The sequence below is a fragment of the Microcebus murinus genome, chromosome 7, assembly GCF_040939455.1.
Source record: "Microcebus murinus isolate Inina chromosome 7, M.murinus_Inina_mat1.0, whole genome shotgun sequence".
Classification (NCBI taxonomy): Eukaryota; Metazoa; Chordata; class Mammalia; order Primates; family Cheirogaleidae; genus Microcebus; species Microcebus murinus.
Genome location: NC_134110.1, coordinates 34,296,940 through 34,317,644, shown reverse-complemented (window position 1 = coordinate 34,317,644; position 20,705 = coordinate 34,296,940). Strand labels below are relative to the sequence as shown.

The window sequence follows — 20,705 nt, the reverse complement described above, 5'->3', positions numbered from 1 at the left end:
CCTAACCCTTATAAAAGCCTTATCTCAGGATGGCCATGAGAATTAAATTAGAGTTAAAGCACATACAACACTTAGAAGAGGAAAACAGGAAAAACCCGCAATGTTAGTGTTTGTGCCTACCTGTGATTTCCTTTCCCATTAAACTTTGAGCAGGGACTGAGCCTATATCTGTGCACCAGGATGTGCTAAGACTCCAGGCTCCCAGATCACAGTGGTCACCTCCTTAGTAGCTTCCTCTGTCATCTCTTGCCTCCTATAACCTTGCATTGTGATGTCTTTTAAAAAATCAATCTAAGGATACCACTCTCATTATGTGGAATTTTATCCAATTTTATCTTACTCATAAGAGCCCACCTAGCCTAACCTCTGACGACCTGTCCTACCTCATTTCTAACCACACACCACTCGCTTCATGTTTCTGCAGCAGCACTGTGCTCCTTGCTCTTCCTGGGACCCGTGAGCATGCCTCTGCCTCAGGGCCTTTGCACCTGCCACCCTCTCCTGGATCCTCCTTCCTGCAGGTACAGGTTGCTCATCAATTCTCTCATCTTTCAGTTTAAAGCTTGCTTCATTAGAGAGGCCAAGTGCAATATGTTCACAAGACAAGACAGGGTGACCGGGAGATTCAAAATCACGGCTTAAAATAATAGTTGATAAGCAGAGGCAGCTTAACCCAGGCAAGAGGACTGGGTACAGCATTGAGATTGTCACTAAAACCACAGGGGGACACACCTGTCAGCTCAGTCTGAAAGAGCCACAGTCTCCCGTCAGGTCAGACCTGTCCAGCGCCAAGAGATTTGCAAGTGGAGCCAGAGGAACTGTCAGGCGAGAGAGTTCAGCCGTTTTGACTGGAGTGAGGGGGAGGTGAGTGTTCAATTTAGTAAAATTCCAAAGTGGAGGTTATGGGTTTCCTGACTTTTCTCCTATGTGTGTAGGCGCCTTTGTTGTCTAAGACGATGGTCCTTCTGCACTCATTAAACTGAAATAGGAATATCTGGTTCCAGGGTGTTTCAGAACAGTTCATAAGACAGGGAAATCTCTGATCCGGAGCACCATATTGCAGGACCTCCCTGACCTCGGCCCCTCCCTGCCGTGGGCTCCTGGGGCACTTGCTCCTGGGTCTGTCCTGGTAATTGGCACAGTGCATTCTAAGGATGTATTTGACTCCTCCAAAAAATGAGTATCTTATGTGTAGAGTCTGAGTCTCAATTCTTTCTGCACCCCTCATCGAGTTCAATGCGTGTGTGTGCGTGTGCAGGTTAGTATGCGTGTGCAGGTTAGTAAGCAAGATGTGTGAAGGGTGATCAGGATGCATCTTTTAAACCTTAGGCAGTTGAGGTTACTGTGGTCAGACCCTGAATGAACACTCGCGTGGGCTTATCATTTTTCTGCTCATGGAATAGCAGATGTGCCTGTATCACTTTAAGTCTTGATTTAGAAATCCCATGTAATTCCAGTCCTGTGTAATTACTGAAGCTCTCAACCGCCTCGGTGCTAAATCTTCTCTTTTCTCGTAGCTTGGGTCAGTGTCAGGGTGAAGCTTGCAGTGGCAAACAGGGGTGTGGCTGGCTTTGTTCCATCTCTGCCTGGCCTGCTTCTGTTTCTACTGCCACAGTTTCTGATGTGCCTTAGAAAATAGATAGAAATAGATCAACAGAAAAGGTCTCCTTAGAACTGTCCCAGACACAAGCTGGCTTTGTCCCCTCAGGCTTGGCTATTGCTCGAAGCTGATCCTTTCTCCTGTGTGCTCTCTAGAAGGCCCTCCATGGCCCCCTGCACCCGGCAGACTCAGGAAGTCTGCCCCCTGCTTCCTGTCCTCCAGCCACTAGGTGTTCACCTGCAGCTTCCTTCTTCTCCTTGTCTTTCCCACTGTCCACAGAGAAGGCTGCCCTAAGCTGCCCACTCTGGCTTATGCTTTGCAGAGTCACTGACCAAAGGGTCAGGCTTATGCACCCCTTCCCCCTCCGTGAGCACTCCTATTGCGATGCAGCAGTGCACGCACGGCCCGCACCTGAGCAGTTGGTCATCTTCTTTAATCACCTAGGCAGAAGTCAGACCGAGTTTATCTGGCACACAGGACAGCATGGAAAAGGTACCCTCAAGCCACCTTGAAGCCCCTCTCTCTGGAGTTGGAGGCAGAAGGTAACATGTAGCCCAAATAAAGGGATATGGACCCCCACACTGTGGATGCACATCACTCTCTCCGGAGAAGTTTCTCCATCAGTCTCTTCTCATTTTCTTTCTGACCCTGATCCTTCCAACTGAGGGACCCAAAGAGCAGTGGAATGGGCTTTCCCTCATTCCTCTTGTAAATTCTGAATCTGCATGTGTTTCTGTGGGTCCTTTACACACTCTCTTTGGGGTCCTGTTGGGTCTAGTCCAGGCAAGGAATTTAGACGGAGGCCGGAAGAGTCCCACAGGAACAGCCTCTGGCTTGTAGGATCCACTGTGTGCCAGGTCCTTGGTGGTGAACGGGGATGGGGAGGGAATGAGGCCAGGCTGGTGCTCTGGAGGAAGAACGTTCATTCCAAAGGGGGGCGGTGGGGCACAGGGAGAGAGAGGAGAGAGAGACTCTTTAATCAGCCAATGTGTACTGAGTATCTCTAAGAAGTCAGATATGATACTGTGTTCTCTACATGTACAGGTCCCTGACATTTAAGATGACATCGGGAGTTATTTGAAGGTATAGTCAAGATTTGCTGACGGATTTGATGTGGAAGGTGACTTTAGGGCTTTGGACTGAGCTCCAAAAAGAGAATAAAATTGCCGCTAACTAGGATGGGGACAATTGTGGGAGGAGAGAGTTGGGAGAGAGGTGGAAAATCAGGAATTTTGGACAGGTAAAGTTTGAGATGCTTATTAGAAATACAGTGGAGAGATTTGTGTTTGAGGGAGAGGTCAGACCTCTCCAAATAAAATGGTGGGTCATCAAGGAACAGATTGTACTTAAGTCTTGAGGTGCTGACCCAGCTGTTGTGTATAAGGAGGGAAGAGGTCAGGGAATACGGTCTGCGTCATTCCATGTTTGTTGACAGCTGACATAGGGAAGGGTTGGCAAAGGAGGAGTTGATAAGGGAGGAGAACAATCCTCCACTCTGGGCTTCTAGAGTGGTGTCCTAGAGGCCAACTGCAGAAAGGGTTTCACCAGGAGGCAGTGATTAACTCATCAAACGTGGTTGATACATTGAAATATTACAAGACTGAGGCATGACCATTGGATATAGCAATGACCCAGTCACTGGTGTCCTTGACAAGGGTTCTTTGGTTGCATTGGTGGAAATGGAGTCCTGGCTGGTTGGAATGAAATAGGGAATGGGAAAAGGGTGAACACACAATTCTTTCCAAGAGGGAAGAGGGAGATGTGTGAAAAATAAAATATAATATAGTGTATTAACCTGTTGATTAAAATGATTATGCAAGAGAGAAAGATGAGAATGGGGAGAAGGTATGGGATGTAGGAGAAGAATTAGCTGCAGATACGAGTATAGACAATTGGTAGCAGCAGGAAGGCAGAGGTTATGAGTACAGGTACAGGAAGGGAGGTACAAGTGGTGGTGGCAGTACATGGAATTTCTCCTCTAATTGTCTCATTTTCTCAGCAAAGTAGCAAGCTTAAAGTAAGAGTGGAGAGGAGGTTTGGAAGTTTGAGGAGAGAGTAGATACGGAATAGTCTTCTAGGAAAGAGAGAGGTTGGATTGATGTGGGAAAAGTCTAGGATTGCTGGGCAGCCTTAAAGGCTCACTTGAAGTTGGTGGTGGTTACTTTAAAGTCAATATGGCTTTGAGTTTTCCTCCAGTGACAATTGCTTGGGTTCAGGGAGAAAGAGGTAATGATGAAGATTTAACAAGGGTTGGAGTTTTTCCAGTAAAATTTAATGAAAGGCAAAAAGGGTCAGGGAGAGAAAAGTAAATGACAGGGATGATCATGATGATGCCCTGTGACATCTACACTAGGTTGGAGGGAAGTGGCTGCATGAGTGATGTGAGGATAAATAAAAACCCTCCAATGGTAGGACCAATGGATCACGGGCTGTGTTGAGACCAAAGACTTGTTGGCATTAATGTACTGTACAGAAGATGGAATGACTAATATTTAAGAAATGTGGGGATCTGAGCAAAGGATGCCCAGTGTTGAGGTTCTACAAGGTCTAGGGTTGCATAGGAGGTTGGAGAGGAAGTCAAGTTCAGAGGCCATGGTCATTACCTAGGAAAGGCATGATGATGGCTTGGTTTGGAATGGCAAACATGAAGACAGAAAAAAGCATACAGAGATGAGTAAGCCAATATGGCCATGAGAGTCCATGCAGTGTGGTGGTTTCAAGAACTCCAGAGTCTGACTCCATTATTTACCAGTGCTGTGATCTTGGGCAAATATCTCCAAATGTGATGTGGGTTAACGATAGCACCTATCTCATGCTCTTGTCATGAAGATTAAATGAATTCATGCAGGTAAAGCACTTGGCACAGAATAAAATACCAGTAATTGCTAATATGATGTAGCTCCTTGGATGGGCCCACTGTTGTGGACCCCATTGCTCCAGCAGAGGTGCCTGCTCCCCGGGGGTGCATATTCTATGAACAACTGGTGTTTTAGGCAGAAAAATGGCATGGTAGGAGCTAAGTTTTATAAAGATTATTCTGTTCACTGCAGGGAGAATGGTTTGTTTTGAGTTTTAAATAACATTAAAGAAGGGCTTGAGACTTTGGTATTTATGGAAGTGGGGCAAGCATCGTAAAGTATACAGAAACCAAGACCTGCCACAGGAGAAGGTGCTCCTGGCTGTGGTTTGCAGGGGTTTGCCCGACTCTCTGCCTGGAAGCTGAATCTCTAACCACTGCTCCTGCCCAGCTTCGGGCATGGAGTTCCCTGAGCTGAACCTCATGCCTTGGTTTATGGGAGAACTTTCTTCAGGAATGTGTTCCCCACCCATCCTCTCAACACTTTATTTGGCCACACTCCTATCCATCTTTCAAAACTCAGTTCATCTGTGCAGCCTTCCCTAGGGTCCAAAGCTTGGGTGATTCCCAGCTGCCCTCTGCAGTAGGATCCCAAACTGGTTATATTTACTGTCTTTATAGAGGGACGGCCCATAAGACTTAAGCTAAGGTTTTCTTCTCTTAGGGATGAAGCTGACCTTTAAAATCCACTGGCCATTTGGCTCTCTGGCCTTGGAGGAGTCCAGTCACCATCTCTGCTCAGGGGACACGATGGCTGGCTCTTTCGGTGCACACGCTCAGTGATATTTTTGAGATGGCAGAGAAGAACACAGGGGCCTTCTGGGAGGTAGAAGTCTAAGATCAACTTCTCTTTGTGTTACAACATTTTTCTCAGTTTCTGGGGTATTGAGGACAGTCAGTGGTCCATTGGCAGGTCCCTTTTTCCAGAAGCTTCTATCAGATTTCCCACCAAGGCCCAAGGCCCTGACTCACAAATATAATGATTTTTTTTTCTCTCTATGAGTCAAGTTGGAAATGATAAATCGTGCATCTTGTTTATTACTTCTAAGATCTGAGGGTACCTTTTCTCAAAAAGAGAAAAAGAAAGGCGCATCATTTCAACAGAGGGAGCACACAAAGCGGGCGAAGCATCTGTGAGGGTGTCATTGAAATCTCACGGCAACCTGCTGGGGACGTTTCCAAGGGAGGAAGAGGGCGCGCCCACCCCCGTGTGATACCGTGTGATACTGATTTGACCTCAAATCCCAGCTCCAGAAGCCACTGGGGAACAAATGCCCAATTGTAGACAAAATCTTTAGCATCTTCCTGCTTAAGCAGAGGTGGTGGGAGAGGGGTAGTAGTTTTAGATTTACTGGGAATTTTGAAACCAGAGACTTCCCTAAGCAGAGGGCTGGAGCCCACGGGTGGTGTCTGAATGCTAATTGGAGAGAGAATGACGGGGCTGCCAAAGAACTTTCTGGTGACTCTCCATGGCTCTTGCTGCTTCAGTCTTTGTTTATTTTTTTTCCATAGAACTTACCATCGTAACCATCTTTAAGTCCAGTTCAGTGGCTGTTGGGAAAATATGACTGAGGAATTAATGAGATGTGGCTCATAAAACCATTATTTTATTGTATAACCCAATATCACCATATTAAAGACAGAAACAGGAGTTTGCAGGGTTTTGCCCTAAAGGAATGTGTGGACTCAATGGTTCATTTATTAGAGGCTGCTATCATGGGAGAGCTCTCAAATCTCTGGTAGGGATGTTTTCCAGGAAGGCTTCCAGGTATCTCAAAATCTGTGAGCTTCCCTGTGTCTTGAAAGACAAGACAAGACAAGGCAAACATGGCCCACAGGATGGGAGCCGGAGACAATCAGTGCACTTTGCCCAGAGAAGCACCCGGTGGTTATAAACAACCTGTTTTATTAGAGATGGGTTCCCTGCTCTCTCCTGTCTGTCTACCTTTAAGTTCACCATAACTAATCAAAGATATATTGAGTCACTATACCTCTTTTGTTTTACCTTTGTTAATTGACAACTACTTCTTAGAACTTAAAAACTAGCCCTAAAAGACTTTTTACCTGTTTGTTCACCTAGATAGATTAGAAGCCCCTTGAGAGGACTTTTGACCCTAACTCACTACCTGTATTCCCTAGTAACTGTATTCCCTGATATGCAAATATGTTACCCTGACGACTGGTAATTGATGCCTGTGATTATAAAAACCTGTACGAATGTAACCATTTTGCTGGCAGTTATGGAGATCCGCCAGTCCCCTAGGTGCTCCCTGCTGTGTTATGTCTGATTTCTTTATATATAAATATATATTTGTATAAACATATATTATAAATATATATTTATAATATTATAAATATATTTATATAAATATATTTATATAAAAATATATTATTATATATATTTATGTAGTTATATATATATATAACTATAAACTATACCTTAGTCTTTGTATATTCTTTTATTTCTCTCTGTTGCCTATCAATTTCCTTATCCTCTGTGGCGACTCCTATCTTTGGGACCTGGCTCCGTGAGGAGAAGTAGCTAATCTCTCGGGCCTACCTCAACTACTCTTGCCCTGCAAGTGGCATTAAGTATATCCCCGTTACTGTGCAACCATCACCACCATCCATCTCCAGAACTTCTTTCTTCTTGTAAAACTCTGTCCCCATTAAATAATCACCCATTTCCCCCTCCCTCAGCCCCTGTCGACCACCATTCGACTTTCTGTGTCTGTGAATTTGACTACGCTAGGTAACTCATATAAGTGGAATCACGCAGTATTTGCCCTTTTGCGGATGGTTTATTTCACTTAGTGGAATGTCCTCAGGGTTTGTCTATGTTGTAGCCTGTGTCAGAATTTCCTTGCTTTTCGAATCTGAGTGAGATTCTACTGTAGGTACATAGCACGTTTGGGGTTTTACACTTGGGTTGCTTCCACATTTTGGCTACGATGAATAATGCTGCTGTGAATATGGGTATACTTTACTCTGTGTTTTAAAAGAACAAAAAGTAGGCCTGGCTTCTAGCAGGGGAGATGCTTCTACTTTGGCAAATGTTAAAACTGGCCTCTGAGCAGGACTCCCCATGCAGGGTTGGGGATGGTTCTGGGTTTGTACAAGGCTGAGCCTGGGGCCTCCCTGCCCCAGCCTGAGGGTTGGGCCCTGGGAGAACTGGCTGACCACATGGCGTATGTCTTGGGGAGAAGTGTGGAAAGCTAGACCACGAGGGCTGCAACAGTGCAGTGAGCTGTCCGTGAATGAGTTCAGCTTCCTGGAGAGAGGACCCTGCGGCCACAACAGGGCATCGGTGGGCCCAGCATTCCCAAGTCCTCCTGGGGGTCCACACTTCTGCAGAGCGGCAGAGGAGGGTGCCCTGCAGGGGCCAGAGCAGGCTTCTGATGGAAGATGGTGGTGTAGCCAGGCAGCTGTGCTGGTGTCCTGGCTACACTGTGTGCTGCCACCAGGAAAACTGTGTGTCTAGCCCTCGGTTTCCTGACTTGAAAACTGGGACGATAATCACAGTGCCCAGCTCATGTGGTGGCTGTTAGCTTGAAATGTGACAACATAGGTAAAGTAATCAGCATAATGTCTGGTCTCCATGACAATTTCAATAAATATTCGCCGTTGTCGCTGCTGCTGTTATTTCTCTCTTCCTCGAGACTAGACTTACTTGGATTCATTGAGCCCTTTGGACAGACTCATCCCCCCTGGGTTGTTGGACAGGTTCTAGGAGGTGGGGAATGGGCCGAGAGGCAAGTGTGTGTTTTTCTCATGATCATTGACTGACTAAGTAAACCCTTTCCTGCAAGGCAGGGAGGGGCTGTCAGTGCACACTGGTACTTTGCACTGTCACTCTTGGCTTCCCCTGCTTGACAGTGGGCCGCTGAAGACAGGAACTGGGTTTTACTCACCTTGCACCCTGTGTCCAGGATGGAGCAGGCCACAGTTCCGGCACCAATGTGGGCTCAGGGGCTCAGGCCCCAGGCCTTCCTCTTCCTCTTCCCGCAGATCCTGCCCTGGCCTTGGTTCAACCTCTGCAAAAAGGGCAGGCAGGCCCCAGACATAACCAGCAGGGCTTTCCCTAGGAGAACGCTGCAGTCCTTCTGGGGGCAGAGGGAGGAGGACTCGATGGGGTTGGAGATTTGGGGCCTTGGGGATGATTTTGCAAATTGCTGGTGTTTTCTGGGGATCAAATAGTCTCAGGTTCCTGGGGTCAGGGATGCCTGGAGCAGGGCCTAGATTCAGACAGCCCATCAGGGAGGAGTCTCTCGCACCCCTGTCCTGCCCATGCCCAGGAATTTCAGGGTCCCTTGTCTCACTGCAGTGCTGGCCCTGCCGCTGTGCAGTGAAGCTGCTCCTGACCCCTGCCAGGCAGTGAGTCGGGAGAGATGGTTTTGGGTCCTTGGCAAGCACAGACAGGCACAGTGAGAAGGACCACATTGGCCTGAGCCCAGGCTAACTTTCCAGTGCCTTTTCCCCTTCTGTCCACCACCAAGCTCATGTGCCCTAGAGTTCTGCCAAACCTGAGTTCAGTTCCCAGCTTTGCTTTCACTGAGAGTCAACCAAACCTTATCCCTCACCTCAAAACACAGAGGCTGTTGATAGCCACACAGGGGTGCTGGGAGGACCAGACAGGAGAAGATGCTCTAAGCACAGGCCCAGGTCTACTACGGAGCAAGGGCGGTTCCTTCCCTCCCTCCCCCAGTGCTGGGGACACGCATGTGTCCCGGTGCCCCAGCTGCTCTCACGTGTCTCTTCCTGGACCAAGCTGCTCCTCCCTCCCTGGCCCTGCATCTTCCACCTCCCCTGTCCTGAGGCTGAAGTCCACACCCTCTGTGATGCCTTCTCCCACCCAGCTCAGGCAGAACCGATGGTCCTCTCCTTTGGGGCCCCAGTCCTTTTGTAGATCCAACGGAAGAGCATTTTCCTGGACTGTCCATGATCTGGCATTTCTGTGTTGCTGGTGTTTCCAGAGTTCAGGCATTTTTAACGGATATGGTGCTGAAGGGTTCTACAAGGTTCATTAGCACAGGAAGTAGATGTTTACACACCAGTGTATGCGCACAAGAGCAAGTCAACATTCTATGCCATTATTGCCAAAACAGGTTTCATGGATGATCAATATTCATTCACCTCTCTGGCTACAGAGAGCCCAAGCACACCAACTATAGGAATTGCAGACACTGGGCTGACTGCTGTTTGTAGCTTAGCAGAACACACCGTCATTATGTGCCACTCATCAAAGCAAATGTCCTGTCTGTTTTTTCTTTGATATCACTAAAATGTGATTTATAACTACAAAAGAAGCATTTTCCTATTGTCTTAGAATTTGAAGGAAATCTCAGCATGGAGAACAAAGGCTGATCAGAATCCTGACGTGGGAAGTGCAGGCTCCATCCGTGGAAGGTGGAAGGCTCTGTCCAGTGGCCATGCCTCCCTACAGTGTAGGTAAGAGGGGGATAGGGTTCAGGGGGAGACTTGCAGGGGTGAGAGGTGTTGGGCAGGAGATTAAGAGTTGGGATCCAAGAGAACCTCCCCCAGGAGAGAGGCAGCTGTCCCTCAGGGCCAATGCTTGTGCAGCTCCACAAACAGTGGCTGTTAGAGCCCTGGAGCACCAGAAAATCCGGCACACGTCCCAGGGTTTTTGGGCAAACGAAAGACAAGGGCAGGTGCCACCCCTCCCCTGGAGAAGTGAGAGCTAGGAGACAGGTGAGGCTTCGAGGAGGGAGGGGGACTGTTTGAGTGATACAAGGCAATGACAGACGGATGGGTGTCCCTTTGGAGCCCACTCAAGAGACCTGTCCGTTAGGTGTGTGGAACCCAGAAGAAGGTGGCTACACGGGGCTGTCCAGGACAGGAACTGAATACAGGTCCTCAAATGTGAAGATGTGGTTTGGTGCAGGGGTGCTCATGAGGGTCTCTAAAGAACCAGTTCAAGGGCAGCCCCTGGATGCCTGCTGAGCAGAGAGATCCACAGCACCGGCTACAGACAAAGACTTTGCCCCTGTGTCTTTCGTCCTCCCCCCACTCAGCTCCTGACCCTGAGGGTCCAGAAGCTACAGAGAGAGTGGGGGCCACAGCTTGGGGGTACCAGACCTCACTAGTCCCTCTTCTCCTGCTGCTGGCTCCCCAGGCAGAGGGCAGCCTGGCCAATTGGGTTGGGGTGGGATGGAGGATTATTCCTGAAAGTGACCTTGAAGCCATGGCCCCTACCAGAGGTGCCACTCAGGGGTGATAAGGGAGTAAAAAGACAGACTGTGTCTGAGGCAGTCTATTTTACAATGTACTTTACCAAATTTAGCTGTTCAATAGATAATTACCCAAAAAAGCAACGATCATAGAAGCATCTGCCCAGAGTGAGTCTACTCTGAAGATGCTTCCAGTTTTGGACTCTGGCACGTTCAAACTTCTACTGTATGTCTATTAGAGTGTGCATCAATTTGCAAAGCATGCATTTTTTTCATTCCCTCCTGAAACGTGGCTTTGGAGATGACCGTGCGCCGTGTGGGATGTGAACGTGATGAGTGAGCCGGGGCGGGGGGAGATGTGCAAACAGCGGGCAGAGCTCCTGGGCACTGCGGGGACAGAGTGCTTTCAGCCACAGAAGGCTGGTCCTTACCCAAACCTGGGGGGCGGGGGGAGCTAGGGGAGGCTTCTCGCAAGTAGATTTCTAAGCTGATTCCTACCCAACACGTAGGAATTATCTGGAGGAGAGCAGAGCGCCTGCAAGTGAGAAAGCCTCAGAGGCTGGAGGAAGTGCTGTGTGTGGCTGGTATGTAAAGCGAATGGGGCGAGAGCAGGTAGCGGACGGGGTGATGAGCGGGGCCTTGTTCCACGCTCCCTTCTCCTGGAGCTGGAGCAGGTCCTTCCATTGTAGATGGGCAATAGACATACTCGGTGTGGTCAGATTGCTTTGCGGAAGAACACTCTGGCAACAGCTCGGAGAGTGGGTGGGGCGAGCTGGGGAGGGGAGGCAGTGATGCCAGGTCTAGAGGCTGGGGAGCAAGATAGGCCACAGCTGCAGTAATCTGGAGGGAGGACTGCCCGAGCTAAGCAGGGGGTAGTGAGCACCAAAGAGATGCGGCTGGGAAACAGGCACTGCTCATCCCACTGGCACAGGAGGGAAGTGGTTTTTGGAGAGAATAGGAAACTTATTCATGCTCACAAAATTAAATTAGATCATTTGATTCTTTTTCTCGTGGTCTTTGGAGAGGAGGAGGTGGAGGAAAGGGACCAACAAGGCAGAAAAGAATTGAAATGAAAGGAAAAATAAATATAATTTCATCAATACGAGCATGGATTCATCAGTGCACCCAGGTCTACTGGGGGCCTTCTGTTGGGTAATAATGACACTGGAGAGACCTGCGCATGTAAAACTGGACCCAGCCCTTGGCAAATCCCATCTCTGACTCAGCCTCTCCAGTTCCCTAAGATTTGACTATTATTTTCATGTTATCATGTTTCTATGCTAATAAAGAAGGCAATATTGTCTGTGCAAAGATTTAACGTCCATGTGATTTCCTGCGTACATAGAACATCCCTCCCCCCAAAGGTCATCAAATGACTTTGAACTGTGAAGTCTTGACATTTCCTTGTCCCCAGAATTTTTTTGCCATGGAGAGTTGGATACTGGGACGAGCTTCAGGAGCAGCAGGCTGGGGAGGAGGAGGGGAGGCTGCAGCTCACTCCGCTCGTCATTGCTTTTTAATCTCAGTGTACTTGCACTTCTAATTGGCATCATAAAGTGTCTCTGGAGAGAGAAAAGCCCAAAACACTTAACAGCTATCATGGTCCTGGATAAAAAATAATTAGCTGAAAAAAAACCCTTGAGTTTAAAAATTATGCTTTTCCTTAAATGGTAACATCCATTAGAATGAAAGGAGCTCCCATTTACTACGCACCTTCTGTGGGCCAGACGCACTACATGTGTCGCTCTCAAAACAACTCTCAAAACAGGGTTCTAAGGTAGATAATGTCACTCCCATTTAAAAGAGGGGAATGGCGGCTCAGGAGATTTTAGTGACACGCCCAGGGGCAAGCTGTTGTAAAGCAGACCCCTGTGAGTCCAGAACAAACTTTCTGTGACACTCTGCTGATTCCAGACCAGGAGCCATTGTCACATGGCAGGTTGGTGGTTTATGGGTTCAGCAGCAGTGGAGGAATTTAGACTGGGTTCAAGGAAGGACTTGCTGATCATTAAATGGTAAGATGGAGGGATAAGTTATAGGTGGCCTTTATTTAGTATTTTGATTATGTCTATAGGTGTTTGCCAGCACTACTTCCTTGCAAAAATGTGTGTCCTGTTATGTTGTACCAGCATATCTCTGTCATTACAGTAATTGATAATGTGTTAGGCATAGTAATACTAGATGCTTTCAAATACTAGATCTCTTTCTATCCTGACAAATTATTATTATTTTTTTAGTAGAGATGGGGTCTTTCTCTGTCACCCAGGCTGGAGTGCAGTGGTGTGATCACAGCTCATCATAACCTTGGTGAATTGCAGCAGCAAATGTTCTGGGCTCAAGTGATCTTCCTATCTCAGCCTCCCGAGTAGCTAGGACTATAGGTAGATGTCGCCATGCCTGGCTAATTTTTTTATAATTTTCATTTTTGTAGTAAAAAGTTCTCTCTCTGTTCCCCAGGCTGGTCTAGAATTCCCAGGATCAATCAATTTTCCCACATTATCCTTCCAAAGTGCTAGGATTATAGGTGTGAGCCACCACACCTGGTCCCTAACACATTCTGTAGAGTAGTTGTTATAATTCAACTTAAGTAATAAGGAGCCTGAATCTCCGAGATGCCAACTGACTTGCCCAGAATCACACCATGCGAGTACAACTCTCTATCCCGAGAGCTTGTGTCCTCTGCAGTGTCAGGATAGTCTGAATATGTACTGTTTTGCCAGGGTGGCAGGAAGATGCATGGAAAAACTTCATCAGCTGTCCATCAAGGCCTTGCTCTCTAAAAGGAAGATGGTGGCAGTTCAATGACAGTTTCAGATTAAACATTGACCTACATACCTGGGCAGGACCTGGACGGGATACGAGTGTTGGAAATGAGGATCCAAGGAAGCGACTTCTTCGGACTTTTATGTACCCACCAATGGATCCTGTAGTTTCTCGTAGGGGGGAGGTATCCTTTTATTCTGCAGGTCAGAAGGACCTCCACCACCCTCAGCGCTGGCTCAAAGTCCGTGTGCAGCAATAAGCCTCCCTTTTCCTGATTTCCCACATCCCAAGGCTACCAGTCCTATCAAGCCCAGGTTGGGATGACTGGATGCAGGTGCTCTCCTGCCCCTGGTTACCGCCCTGGCTCAGCCTCGTCCCATCCTCCCTCAGCCTCTCCTCAGGCTCCCTCCTCTGGAACTGATCTTCTGCTTTGCTGCCAGATGAGTCGTTTTATTTTTTTAATGGAGTACTTGTTTATTTTTATTTTTATTTATTTATTTTTTTGAGACAGAGTCTCGCTTTGTTGCCCAGGCTAGAGTGAGTGCCGTGGCGTCAGCCTAGCTCACAGCAACCTCAAACTCCTGGCTCAAGCAATCCTCCTGCCTCAGCCTCCCAAGTAGCTGGGACTACAGGCATTCGCCACCATGCCCGGCTAATTTTTTTTGTATATATTAGTTGGCCAATTAATTTCTTTCTATTTATAGTAGAGACGGGGTCTCGCTCTTGCTCAGGCTGGTTTCGAACTCCTGACCTTGAGCAATCCGCCCGCCTCGGCCTCCCAGAGAGCTAGGATTACAGGCGTGAGCCACCGCGCCCGGCCTTTGTTTAGTTTTATATTCAATTAACTATATACACACTCTAGAAAATCTTGAAGCTACCCTCCCAAAAAAAAAAAAAAAATCATTCCAGAGAAAAAACAAAATCAGATTTTGGACTCTATCCTTCCAATTTTTATCATGTAAACATCTTTATAGTAACTGAAATTAAATACCAGTTGTTAACCAGGGTGGGAGGCCACTGGAGCCCCAAAGGAGATGACATCAGAGGAGGGATTCGAGTGGAGAAACCAAGTCATCCCTCCCCACCTCCTCCACCCAGAAGGAATCAAGATTAGGACATTATAGTTTTCCTTGTGTGTACAGCCAGAGAGTCCCTAAAACCCCATGGAGAACCTCCCAGTGGAAGACTATTATTTGTTCAAAATATTTTCTTGAATCCATCTATGCAAGAAGACTATATTTTCTACTGATATGAGATTTGTGCATATGATTTGCCTAGTCCAGTCAAATGTAAGTGGGAGTGACATGTACCAACCCTGGTGGGTGTCTCCAGGTGTTTCTTTCTCTTTCTTTTCCCTGTGTCATGAGTCAGGTTTGTCCTGGATAGAAGCTGCTCCTTAGTCCTGGAATGCAGAGGTGTAGAGCAGAGAAGTACCCCACTTACAGCTAGAGATGAATATGACTGTGAGCAAGAAATAAACCTTTGCTTCTGCAATTCACCAAGACCTGGGGGAATGATTTATTTCTGCAGCATAAGCCTTAAGTTGACTGATAGCCCCCTGTTGATGGCTGGGGCAGCCACTCAAGGTAGATACCTGGGGCAGATCTAAAACCTGAGGACTAGAAACATCCTAATAAAATGTTAGCACTATGCAATTCAAGGAGATCTGGTGGTTGTGAGGATATAGGAGTGGGACAAGATAAGAGAAGCATGCTCTTCCTAAAGTGGTAATTATGCTAAGGAGGACCCAAGAAAATGAGATACACCATGAGCAATGTGAGCCATCATTCATCTGGTGCTTTCTCTGTGTTAGTAGCCCTGCTGAGTGAGATGACAGGCATTATATCATTTGATCTTCCCCCCAAGTTCTAGAAAGCAGATGTCCATTATTAGCAACATTTTAAAGCTAAGGAAATTGAAGCTTAGGGACGTTAGTAACTTACACACTCATGTAACTCGTACACAATGGAGCAATAATTCATCTCTAGCATGTGCCTTCTCATAGGGGTGGATTCCTGGCCACGATGCAGAGCTGCTAATAAAAATATAGCTCCTGGGCAGAGCCATGTGCGGTGGGAGGTGACAGTGGGCAAGGCTCGTGAGAGCAAATCACTCTACTGGAGTACCCAGAGGGCACTGGTTTTGCACCTTTCCTTCTGAGGGAAACCCCTCAAGGCAAGATTTGGTGGGTTTGTCACAGCTGGCAAAGGCTTAGATCTGAAATTAGGGGCAAAGCAAGAAGGTCTAGAAATTTAAATTATATCCACTCATATTCTCAAGATTTGTTCTGATTGTAAAAATAAAGCAAATCCTGTGAATTATTATCAGTTGGAGTGCAAATGGAAGGAATCCCATTGGAGCCTGTTTATGCAAGAGAGAGAATTGGGCTGTGGAAAAACTGAGGCAGTTCCCAGCCCCAGGGACAGGAAGATGGCAGGGCTCAGGGACATCTGAAGCCAGAGCCTGAGACACGGGGAGACTCCAGCCTGCTCTTCTTTCTTCTATTTCAGCTGCCGTCAATTCTCAAGTTCTCCAGCCTTTTGTTTCAGCCACCTGGAAAGAGCCATCTCAGTTTCATTTCTAAGAACCTGAACAAAAGACTGATTTGGTGCAGTTTGGCGTAGGTGTCCAGACCTAAGCCATTGGTGGTAGCCTGGTATGTATGTGGTCACATTGCTCACATGGCTGCTCTAGTGTTACTGGACTTGGGAGGTAGAAAGTTCCAAAGGAGGTGCTGAGGGCGGGGCCGGCAATGCCATCAAGGTTCAATACACACGTGCCCCAGAACCTATCTGGACCAAACAAAAATAATAAGTAAGGGGTGGAGGAAACAAAGAATCCTGTCTCCCAGCAGCAACCAATCAAAATACCCTAGTGTAGTTCACTGTATCTTTCCAGTACAATGTTCCTCTACATGGCTGAAACTGTCTTGTATATACTATGTTAAAGTACAGTTAACACAGGCAAATTCTCGGTCTTGGGTAGAAGACGATATGAAGAGAGGTTTATTGTAAGATAATATTCAGCACCGAGGGGTTCATTAGTTTTTTCAATTAAAAAACAAACCCAAGGCAGAATGTTAAAAATTCAGGACATTGGTTATGAAATTTAAAGTTGCAGTGCACGTAATTACACAAAGGCCACTAAACTTAACATCCTCCTCCCCTGGTTAATTTTTGTTGATCTCAACTGAAATCCAAACTCCTGGACACAGCAAACACGGACTTTAGTCAACAGGCCCTTGTCCTTTCGCCCTCGTCAGTCTAAAACCCTAACCTGATTCATGTGATTGAAGTGTAAGCAAGGATTCATTTACTGACTCACGCATCACACATTTTCAAGATGGGCGCTGGAGGTACAGAGACGAGCATGGCACGTTTTTGCTTGAGAAGGCTGGCAGGGCAGCAGAATGAGTAATCTGGAAATATTCGCACGGGGGTAAACACCGTGATAGAGGGAAGCCAAGGGCGCTCTCAGGCACGTAAAACCTTGAAGACCTCACAGGTTTTCCAGGTGGGGGTGGGGTGGGGAGGAGAAGGCTGGTTGTAACTTGATTTGGCTCATGGAGCCAAGAGCTGGTAAATCGCAGCGTCTTTCTGTTCCAATTTTTCCAGGAAATTGGCACCAAAATCTTTAGTCCCATCTCCCCTGTGGGCTGTCTGCCCTCTTTGCCATCCATTTCTGTGGTGTCCCTGGTCCCCAGTAGAGGAAGTGGCCTGGAGGAAGGGGAATGCCTTTGCCTCGCGGTCCCTCCCTCCCCGGCCTTCCAGAGCCTGTTCCAGCCCCTGCCATCCATCCGTGGGGCTGGTGGCCCTGCTCTCTGTGTCCCCCTGCCCCGTGTGTCCCCCTGCCCCTTCGGCCCTGTTTTCTGCACCCACTAGCATTTGCTAGATGTGACGAGTCAGGCCTGCCTGCCACACTATGGGCCATTATGCCATTGTCAAAGTCGGCATTTCACTTTTCCAGTTGTTGAGTTGCCTTCTGCGTGTGTAATTGCAAAAAGGATCTTTTTCCTTTTGGGTCCACTGCTTATTTAATAGCAGAGTCACAATAGGAAAATGGGTTTAGTCAGTGAAATTAATTATGGAGAACACTTAGTGCCTCTGCCAAGATGTCTGCCCAGAGGTTGTTCTGACTGTAACAGAGAAAAGAAGCTCCTGATCCTCAGATGAATGGGGACTGGGTGAGTAGGTCTGGAAGCCAGGCAGGTCCTGGACTTCAGAGTTAGGTGGGAGTGTGTGTGTGTGTGTGTGTGCGTGCATGCATGCACACGTGTGTGCCTATCTCTGTGTGTCCATGCATGTGTGTGCAGCTATGCTCACACAGACACTGTGTGTAGGTGATTGTGCATGCACAGATGATTTAGGAAGGTGAGAGTTCATTCACTCATACATGTATTTAACAATAGCAAAAATACACTGGATGACTATTCCAGGTTTTGAGATAGGCACTGGGGATTTTTAAATGAATATGTAGAGATTTCTACCCTCAGGCAATGCACACAGTCAAGAGCAGGGTTTCTCAATTTGGCATTATTGACATTTTGGGTCCTTAATTCTTTGTTTGGGAATGAGGGCTGTTTTATGCACTGCGCAGTGTTCACAGCATCCCTGGTCTCTGCTCACGAGATACTCGCAGGGAAATGCCCCTGCTCCGCAGTTGTGACAATTAAAAATATGCCCAAATAATGCCAACATGTTATCTAAGGGGCAAAATTGCCTCCATGAGAAGGACTGTTATCAAAAATATTGAAGCAGGTAAATTTTGACAGTGTAAAAGGAGTAGTTTTAAAAAAGAGATATGCATTGATGCTCTAGGAGTTCAGAGGACAGGGGATAAGGAAGGGCAAAGAGGTTTAAAAGGAAGATGTTGTTATCCCAGGCGACTTTAGCCAATTGGCAAGCCAAACTCCAAACATGGGGCTCTTCCATGCAAGACAGGGCTGGATGGTGAGCAGCTCTGGGCCTGAGTACAAAGGGAATTCAGTCACTCACTTGGTGCAAGGCAGGGCTGTCTCACGGAACTCAGATATCAGGGGCTCCCCTCCAGGGTGGAGCCTGGGCTGGGTGGGGGTGCAGGGCCCAGGAGAAAAGGGGTGTAGATTAATATCACTGGGATCATGGGAGAGGGAAAGAGGGAGGAAGGCCAGAGAGGGATGGGAACCCCACTGTCCTGCAATGAACTCCAGATGAACTTCATGAGAAAGGAGAGGGGAGCTCTGGGCCACGACTTTAATGGTGGTTTCAGATGCATGCATACCCTTATATTTGTCATGGACTAGTGGGAAGCATGTGGCTCATAGAAGGTGGCCATTAAAGCAAAGGAGGAGCCAAGAAAATTGCAGCTTTCCCAGTCTGTATGCTGGTGGAGGCTTTCCACTTCCTCTGTGAACTGTGAGATAAAGTTGCCATCACTGACCTCCACGTGTTCATCCTCCGCCTGCAGCCACAGAGCTGCTATTTCAGGTTCTCTAGCTGCTTCACATTGCGCAATTCCACCCTGCAGACCGCAGGGCACCCGAGTGTGATTCCTGTTTTCTAAATGCTTTGGTGATGACATCACACTGGGGAGGTTTGCTCTTGGTCTTGTGAAGGTCACATCACTAGGGCAGGAGCAGGTGCCACCTGTCAGTCACTGGGGGGAAGGCAGGCCCTTGGCAGGAGCTCAGCAGAGAGAAGGGACTGCCTTTCTGATCTTTCTTTCTTTACTATGAAGATATTTGGATTTCAAAAAGAAGGTAATGCAGGGATCATGCCTTGTGACTCCCGATTGGGAATGGGGATTAGAGCCGGTATGGGTGGATTCCTCAAGGAGACTGCCACAGGCTTGGAGGAAAGGTTCCCTTTCTTATTCTAAAGTCCCGGAGCTCTTGTGGGAGGGCGAGGGGGGCCTAAGGTTGGCGTGGGGGCCCTGTGAGAGCTCTGGTGGGCACTGGGTCCTGGGAAAAACTGCCCCTTGGAGCTGCTGAGAACTACACAGCTCACTCTGCTCAGAGCAAAGAAGGGAGACCCATAGGCCTGGGAGACACGCAGTCTGTGTGGGGCGGAGGGCCACATGGTCATCGTATGCTGTGCCTGGCACATGCCAGGTACTCAGACAACATAGCATTAAATAGAGCAGACTTGTCTAGTCTCAACCGCATCACTCATCCTGTGTAATCTTGGCAGAGCCTCACTGTTCCCATCTGCAAAGTGGGGATCTTAACATCAACCTTGGAGTGTTTTTAAGATTAAATGAGATCATGTATGTAGACACTCTTTGTAAACTTTAAAAGGATACACAAAGCAAGAATGGAAGCTGCCTGTCTGTTGACACTTTTGTGAATATTCCGAATGTTAATTTGGAGTCTGAAAGTGCCAATTTCCTCCCGGGCATTGCCCATTTCTAATAGTTTTCTGTGCTGTACAAACACACGTTATCTGCCTGGGGCCCAGGAAAGCTATTTTCATCTTCAATGAAAAATAAGTACAGCTTGTAAATATATTTTTTCTGTACTAGTCTTTGTGTTCATGAAGGTTGTTCAGAATTTACTAGAATGTCACTATCTAGAGACAATGTCTGGAAAGAGAGCAAGCTAGTTGGGGAGGGAGCAGAATTTTGCTCTTTGTAAGTCAGACTGTTTATTTCCCCGCTATCCTCCTTAGCTATCGGTTAACAGTTTTTGGAAATCTCTAGTAGGTCCCAGCAATACCTGAAGGATGAAGGGCTGGGGTCTGAGGCTCTGCTGCAGCCGAAATGTAGAAGGGCAGGGTGAGGGCCAGAGGGTGAACTGCAAAATTTTCTCTTGCTGCTGTAACAAATTGGCATAAACTTAGTGGCTCGAGAGGTGCAAATTCATCCTCTTACAGTTCTAGAGGTGAAGAGTCTAAACCAAGGTGTCAGTCGGGCTGCCTTCCTTCCGGGTACTCTATGGGCAAATCTGTGTCCCTCGCCTTTCCAGCTTCTAGAGGATGCCTGTGTTCCTTGGCTCCTGGCCACGTCACCCTGACCTCTGCACCTGTGGTCAAACCGTCTTCTCTCACTCGGACCCTCCTGCCTCCCTCTTATGAGGTCTCTTGTGATGACATTGGGCGCACCCAGATAACCCAGGTAATCTCCCATTTGCGAGATCTTTAATTTAGTCACCTCTGCAAAGTCCTTTGTGTTACGGGCTGAATGTTTGTGCCGGCACCCCCTACCCCCCGCCAACAAACCATATGTTGAAGGCCTGACCCCCAAGGTGATGGTCTCTGGAGACGGGGCCTTTGGGAGGTGCCTAGGGTTGGGCTGGGTCATGAGGATGGGGCCCTCACCATGA

At 47.6% G+C, this 20,705-nt stretch overlaps 1 long non-coding RNA gene across 4 annotated transcripts in view; it reads left to right on the top strand.

The window, feature by feature from the left end:
• Positions 1–20,705, top strand: part of LOC105882756 (uncharacterized) — a 31,067-nt gene that overhangs the window by 8,870 nt on the left and 1,492 nt on the right. For 3 of the 4 annotated variants that reach the window (XR_012920146.1, XR_012920143.1, XR_012920144.1), the window contains exons 3-6: positions 425–521; positions 9,784–9,905; positions 15,919–16,064; positions 20,349–20,497. This is a non-coding gene — a long non-coding RNA (uncharacterized LOC105882756). Of the gene's footprint in view, positions 1–424; positions 522–9,783; positions 9,906–15,918; positions 16,065–16,937; positions 19,146–20,348; positions 20,498–20,705 lie in introns of those variants that run through there. The other variant, XR_012920145.1, reaches the window with a different exon arrangement.